This window comes from Etheostoma spectabile, unplaced genomic scaffold (assembly GCF_008692095.1).
Source record: "Etheostoma spectabile isolate EspeVRDwgs_2016 unplaced genomic scaffold, UIUC_Espe_1.0 scaffold00019198, whole genome shotgun sequence".
Taxonomy (NCBI): Eukaryota; Metazoa; Chordata; class Actinopteri; order Perciformes; family Percidae; genus Etheostoma; species Etheostoma spectabile.
Genome location: NW_022604735.1, coordinates 1 through 8220, shown reverse-complemented (window position 1 = coordinate 8220; position 8220 = coordinate 1). Strand labels below are relative to the sequence as shown.

Sequence of the window (8220 nt, the reverse complement as noted above, 5' to 3'; positions counted from 1 at the left end):
TTGCCACACACCTTAACTATATATTGCAGCCTGTTCTCTATTGGAGCTCTGTTGTAGGATTTATAAGCATCTTTGACGGATCCATAACAGATTGCCACCCTGGGGACTTTCTTCCATGTCTCCATGTCTCCATATATTTGGGCTGACAGTTGAGAAACCTTCCCTTGTTAACTATGACATGGATGACTGAGAACCTACTATATCATGACATGTTTAATTTACTATATTGTAATTTTTAGACATGTCCTATGGAACATCTGTTGGATTAGTCAGGATGGCCGAGCGGTCCAAGGCGCTGCGTTCAGGTCGCAGTCTCCACTGGAGGCGTGGGTTCAAATCCCACTTCTGACAACAATTGTTTTCATTTTGAACAAACATCTAAGACATGATATTGGGAATAAAGAACATAGCAGTTCTTTGTATTCAAGAGGACATGAATGTGCACGAGAAATGCAATTGCAAGTACAGCGTTTTGTGAGCATCTTTATTGTCAACACATGTAAAGTTACTGACTGTGATTTAACTGAAGGGTTTTGGTGAAAGACTCAAGGACTCCTTTGTCCCTCATGCCATCAGACTATACAATTCCTCACTAGGGGGAGGAGGAAATAGGGCAGAGGACAATACATACATACATACAACATACACACATACACACATACATACATGCACACCTGGACTTAAATTCACACCTGGTCACTTTATAATAATTTTTAACACTGGACTAAACACTGACACTTTAATAATAATTTATGGTCTTTTCTTTGTTTTTTTTTGACAAATGTTCTTATTGTTGATATTATTTTTATTGGTATTTTGTTGTCTTTATACTGTCTTTTTATCTATCTTTTATTTCTTTGTTCTTGCTAAAAACTGCTGCTGGAACTTTCAATTTCTTGCGGGAGTCATCCCAAAGGATCAATCAAGAGAAGTCTAAGTCTAAGTCTAAGTTATGTACAACAGATAAAAAGCGCAAACTGACATCATTCCATCCAATACGGGCAAGACGGGGTTGACAGATAGATTTTAAATCCACACAGATGAACAGTCATCGTAGCTGTTCGCAGGATTTCCGCAAAGTTTACAGAGATTAAACTGGGCCGTATAGTGAAGATTATCCGAAAAGAGAGAAGTACTTCCACTCGTTGTTACCTGTCGTTGCTATGGGTAACAAGAGTTCACAGTCACACGTTTCCTTAGGGGCCCGTAGTGGATGAAATGGTTAAACATTTGGCCCTGGGTGCATAGAATGCCATATTGAGCGACAAAATTTGGGTGTCAAAAAAGTTCTTTACCTCTATCTCCCCTACCTCTTTTTTTTGTTTCTTGTTATGTCTCGGCAAGAAGTATTATGCTTTTTGGTCGTCTGTCCAAATGAATCAGAAATTCTTTATTGATCCCTGTAGTGTAACTCTGGAGAAGAGTGCTCCTTCGAACCAGCGGCCTAAGGATTTCAGCTTCATGCGCTACAGTCCTCCGCTCTACCAACTGAGCTATCGAAGGGAGCTAGCGCATACAAACACACTTCCCATTCTGGTGAATGTGATAACACAGGACCCCCTGGAGGGAATTTCAGTGATAGAGCGCACTTCCAGTCTCAATGCCCAGATGTATTACAAGATTTGAAGTAAACATTTTGTTGCCCAGTGATGGTGGTATAGTGGTGAACATAGCTGCCTTCCAAGCAGTTGACCTGGGTTCGATTCCCAGCCATCGCAGTAGCTTTCTTTGAGTGATGTTGCTTGCTTTATTTGTCAAGAAGTCAGCAGAAAGGTTACTTGCCCAACCTGGTTTGATAAAACCTATGATCTCTTTGGGCTGCACGATTGTGGCCAAAGTGATAATCACGATTATTTTGATCAATATGGAGATTATCACAATTATTTGTTGATTTTCTACTCCAAAGTGCTGAAAAGGAAGGTTTCACCAATTGTTGAACCTCAGGTTAACAAGGAACAATCTCAGCACAGTGATTGATGGATGATTCTAAATATTTCACCAAGTTCAGGCCAAATGATACAGTTATAAGATATCACATTGGTGGGCTTCCAACTATGTAAATACGTATGTAAATGTACGAGGTGGGTTTTGAACCCACACCTCCAGAGAGACTGGAGCCTAAATCCGACGCCTTAGACCACTCGGCCACACTACCTGCAAGTAACAGCTCTCCACATCATGACAAACACAAGGACCGTAAATAACGGTATGCTTGTTAATAATATTGGAAAAAAAACATTCGCAAGGACAAAGCCAATAGCTACATCCCCTGAAGATTTTAAGATATTTTTTTTTTTTTTCTGAGATAGACTTAGACTTATCTTTATTAATCCTTTTGGGATGACTCACCGCAAGGAATTGAAATATCACTGAATAAAAGAAGAAACTGGGTAAAACATGTAATGTTAATGTTGTATATGGCTTCAAAACCTGTAAATGCAACACACACTGGAAATCAATCATGGGCAAAATGATTGCACTGCTATGGTACAAAATCATAGTCAAAAAAGTAACAAGTAACACACCTGTTGCCTTTCTGCTAGACAATCACTGCAAATCTTGTAACACAGACTGAAAAGAAATACATTGGTGGAGACTGGTGTCTTCCAGTAACTATGAGGTAACACAATTTGTTCATAATGGCACATCTGTAATTTGGTAAACAGTGAGGTATCATCGGTTTGCTACCACTTTGAAAGAATCTCTCGTTGTCAGCAGGATTTGAACCTGCGAGGGGAGACCCCAATTCTAGTCCATCGCCTTAACCACTCGGCCACGACAACCTGAAAAGCAGAGATATACCTGTTTGCACAAATGTTCATAAACTTTTCAGTTGGTTACTAGTAGTTACCAGACACGGGCAAAGTGCAAACTGTAGTTCACTGCCTGTGTCTGTGGATCCTTGTGGAGGCAGCTTGATTGATTGATATGATCCCTTATTTGTACCATAACAGAGATCTAATATTTTATCAAATCGGGTTGTGCAAGTAACCTTTCTGGTTACTTCTTGACAAATAAACTGCAATGGTTGGGGAAAAAAACCAAGGTCAATTGCGGGGGAGGTAGCTATGCTCACCACTATACCATCATCACTGGGCAATACAATGTTGACTGCAAATCTTGCAACACATCTGGGCATTGAGACTGATTTTTGCATTAAGTACCATACATGCAAGGATGCACAACACTGTGCTATACAAATTTGTTCAAATCCGTCTCAGTTGCTGCGTAAAGCTGGACATGGTTTAAGTGCACAGAGTCATCAGACACTTGTTAAGTTAATCTTCCACTTTATTGCCTGTGTTACACTTGTTGCATTATTTCATTTCATCCGTCAGAGTAAGATCGTCTAAAGCAGGGGTCTTCAACGTTTTCCAGGCCAAGGACCCCCAAACTGATGGCGAGATGGAGCTGAGACCCCCTAATTATATATATTGTATAAAATTGTGTTATATCAAACTGGTCCTATAGTGCCATGTGTGCACTGATGACTGAAAGACATCTTCTGCCTCCAATTATCTGTTTACTACAGTGTGTTGAATTCATTAATGTGTATTTAAAGACATTTCAATTAGTGGAAAAATTGCAGGGGGGGGGGGGGGGGAATATAAAAAAAGTCTAATCAACCAAATTTTCGCAACCCCCGTGCAGTACCTCCGTGGCCCCCCTAGGGGTCACGGACCCCCTGTTGAAGACCCCTGGTCTAAAGCTCTTTTACAGATTGGACCATAACACCTGATGGAGATGCCAGGGACTGAACGTTATAGATTCAAAGCATGCATTCGACCACTGAGCTGAATCCCCTGAAGTTTGTCAGATTTTTTTTTACTTTCTTGAAACCTGGGTGAAATATGTAATGTTAATGTTGTATGTGGTTTCAAAACCTGGCGGTGACTGGAAATCAAACCTGGGCAAAATGTTTGCACTGCTATGGTATAAATAATAGTCAAAAATTAACAACTTGTTGGTCTATGGGTATGATTCTCGCGTTGGGTCCGATAGGTCCCGGATGAGACCACTTAGCATAGAAGTCGGCAGAGATGGCAAAAGTACTCACTTTCCGTACTTAAGTAGAAGTACAGATACTTGCGTTAAAAAATACTCCGGTAAAAGTGGAAGTACTGATTAAACTTCTTTACTCAAGTAAAAGTAGCAAAGTACAGGCTTGGAAATTTACTTAAAGTATAAAAGTAAAAGTAGCCTTGCAAATTTTTTATGCAAAGCTACCTGGAGCACTCAAATGTTACTAGAGAGACCTGAGAAACTTCAGTGGACATGGAGGACATCTTTATATGGCAAAGGCTACATTTTAAATGGATGTCTGCCAATAGGCCTAAAACATAACATATATGATTATTATGACAGAAACTGGGACTCCAGGTTAATAAGATTCTGACTCATTAGCAAGATATGAATTCAGTTGTGATTCTGTGAGAATTCACAGATCCAGTTTTTATTTATAATCTTTCCCCCTAACATGGAAATGATCTACATGTATGCATGTGCTCAAATATTGAATATTGATGACGTAAACAATAATAACAATAACTCCAGTGAAATGATGTGAAAGTTGAGGACTAGATTAGGACTGGATTCAAGCTGATTCTGGTTTCCAACCTCACCCCAGGTGTGTCTGTTAAAACACGGACGGAGACGACTTCTCTCTAGCTAAGTTTCCATCCACTTGTCAATTGAATTACAGTATCGGAAGTTTGGTCAAAAAAAAAAAAACTCATGCGAATAAAGCTGGTAAAAGTGTTGGTGCTTCATTAAGATCAACTAATGCAGAATGCTGAATCTGTTGAGTTGTCTTAGTTGTGCGTCAAATGCAACGTACAGTAGATGTATTCCCATCCATTTAGATTGAATATGGTATTGATGACGTAAACAATAATAATTCCAGTGAAATGATGTTAAAGTTGAGGACTAGATTAGGACTGGATTGAAACTGATTCTGGTTTCCAACTTGGCCCCAGGTGTGTCTGTTAAACAGACGGAGACGACTTCTCTCTAGCTAAGTTTCCATCCAAAAGTCAATTGAACTACAGAATCTGAAGTTCAGTAAAAAAAAAACTCATGTGAATAAAGCTGGTGAAAGTGTTGATGCTTCATTAAGATCAACGTGCAACCCAGCTAACAGGTGAAGAAAACACCAAAACCACTAGCTAACTTACTTTAAATGTGAAGAACTATAGACCAATACAACAGGCTTAAGTGAACTGACAACATGAGTTATACGACTTACAGTTCTCAAAGACACGCACACACACAATATCAGCTAGTTAGCCTCGGGACAGCTTGTCTCCTTTTCATTTCTCTCACTTTTTTCTCCGTGTGGCGCGCGCACCCGCTCGCGGTGTGTGGCGCGTGTCCGCGCTATTTTCCGACATGACAACCTCTTGTACAAAACGAAAGTAACGAGCCAATTTTGTAAAATGTAAGGAGTAGAAAGTACCGATATTTGTGTTAAAATGTAAGGAGTAGAAGTAAAAAGTCGCCACAAAAATAAATAGTACAGTAAAGTAAAAATATCAGAAAAATCTACTTGAGTACAGTAACGAAGTATTTGTACTTCGTTACTTCCCATCTCTGGAAGTCGGTCATTGGAGCCGTGAAAAGACCCCATGCCAATTTAACTGATCCATAGCCTTTCAAGTCAGTGACAAATTCAAGCTGCATTTCCTTTTTAAGCTGCTTTCCTTTCTACCAAAATTCAAGTTCCAATTTTGGTCAAAGGTTTTGCTTCAAAAGTCTTTTTCGTCCAATATAATCCGAAAACTCAATCTGGCAGTGGAGCCATAAAACACTACATGCCAAACAAACTACTTAACAATTGCCTTTCGAGTCACTGACTGATCACATTTCCTTGATGGAAAATTGCTAATAAGTTGTTCATGCATGGCTCGTTGGTCTAGCGGTATGATTCTTGCTTTAGGTGCGAGAGGTCCCGGGTTCCACTCCAGGATGAGCCCTTAAGGCAGGATCTATTACAATCTTAATCTGTAATTAAAATCCAGTTTATTTTAAATTAACCCATGCTCAAATTGTAATAGAGCATGTAGGCTATTTTTAATATCCTGCTTCAACTGCACGCAACAGAAAAAACTGGGGAAAATGATTAGGAACAAACGAGCACATCTTTTAATAACTGACAAGGTGTTGCCCATTTTAGTTACCAGTTTTTGAACATGTTTGTCCCAACACAATCTATCGTCAATCATCACACCCAAAAGTTTAGCCTCTTCTCTTTGCTCTACAGAAGTTTGCTCTATACTGAGTTCAAGTTTCGGTTTGGAAAATTAAAAAAATGAGTTCCAACCACTAAATGGTAGTTTTAGATACATTGAGATCAGTTTGTTACTCCTGATCCAGTCCACCACTGACTGTAGCTCTCTCTGTAGTTTAGTAAACAGATGGTAAATCGTTAGTAAAGATTGTGAAGAGGAGTGGCCCAAGACAACTTCCTTGAGGAACTCCATGTTCCACAAGCCTGAAAAACTTCCATAAAGTAAACTAATTGTCTCCTATCAGTCAAATAACTTTCCATCCATAATAATGCGGGTTGTGAAAAACCATAATATTCCAATTTTTTAACAGTAAGTTGTGGTCAATTATATCAATACTGCAGTAAAATCAAGCATCACAACACCTATTATTTTCCTCTCGTCCATATCCTTAAACCAGTCATCAACCATCTGAGTCAGGGCAGTGGCTGTTGAGTGTTTCCTCTGTATGCAAGCTGAAAAACTGTAATTAAATTATTATTAAAAAAATAAAACTGAATCTGTTCATAAACAATTATTTCCATTATTTTACAGAGAATTGGTAATAAGCTTATTGGTCTACTGTTTGATCCAGAGAAAGGCATCTTCTTTATTATTTGGTATTGGCACAACTTTACATATCTTCCATATATTTTCCATAAAACACATAGCAATTAATTATATGAGCAATAGTATGAACAATGATTTAAACTATTGGCTTAATCCACTTATATTCAAGATAGTCCACACCAGGTGTGTTTTACAATTCATCAGAAGCTACATTTTTTACTTTCCAGGATCTTATTTATCAATGTTTTTGACAAATCCGTGTTGTGTAACTGTGTAGTATTATTAAGATTATTTATTACGAATAATCATTGACACAATTTGCTATATCACTTGGTTTATTAAGAAAATCACCTTCATTTTTCTATCTAAAGGTCTATCTCTGTAGGGATCCATCCCATAATGTTGTCCACACTTAGAATAATCTGAGTCTTTCAGCACTTTTAGTGGATGGAAACGTTCTCTTATCAAGGAGTTTAAAACAGAAACGTCAGGAAGGATAAATCCACCATATCAAGTCTCAAAATCATCATGAGGCCTTGTTTAATTTCTTTTATTTTAACTACAAAACAATAACTTGAGCGAACAATTAAAAATGGCCAACTTCTAGTTTGTTGGTAATGATGAGAGGACCAATTTACACAAATATTTCTAAACCACTATATAAGGGTGACAAAAATGTTTTTCCTAAAATAAAAATACATTGACTTTCTGTCAGCCATGTTTCTAGAGATGAGAAGGGTTTTTACAAAATCAAAAAGTTTCAAATATGTCTACGTTTCCAACCAAAACATCTTTAAACGTCTTAATGTTTCTCCTTTGGGCCTTCTCCTTCCCACGGTGGGTACATTGTGGTTAGGGTTGGGTACCGAAACCCGGTGCTAGTACGCACCGGTACCTAAACCCGGTCGGACCGAATAGTAACGGGGATTTTGGGGCCTCATTTTGGTGCTACTGAAACACCAGGGCTGCCTTTTTCCATCTAGTGGTTGTTTTTTGTCGTTTAACAGCAATTTACTGGAGAAATTTATTACATATTTTTTTTACATTTAATTTGGACCATATAGAAAAACAAGCTGTTCTTAAATGTTGCTGGCTGTCTTGTTGTGCTCCCTTTTTTTATTTAAACATATACATTTAAAAAATATATTTTAAAAGAACGGGTTCAGGCACCGATTCTGGTCCCTAAATGGTAAGGGTTCTGAGGAAGGCAGAAAACAGTCCAGCTGATCCACAATAACATACATGTTGATCAGAAGATAAAGTTTACTGCTGGTCAGCCTTCAAGTGGAGAGAAAGATCAGAATATAACAACAACAGCTATGAGGGCATGAGGAGGAGGAAACAGCTTGGCTCTGACACTGTTCACAAACAAGGCAGTGTGAATGCG

General features: G+C 38.5%; 1 non-coding gene across 1 annotated transcript; it reads left to right on the top strand.

Moving 5' to 3' along the window:
• Positions 1–268: 268 nt before the first annotated feature.
• trnal-cag (transfer RNA leucine (anticodon CAG)) lies at positions 269–351 on the top strand. The gene has a single exon. It is a non-coding gene; the product is annotated as a tRNA-Leu (tRNA).
• The last annotated feature ends 7869 nt before the right edge of the window (positions 352–8220 follow it).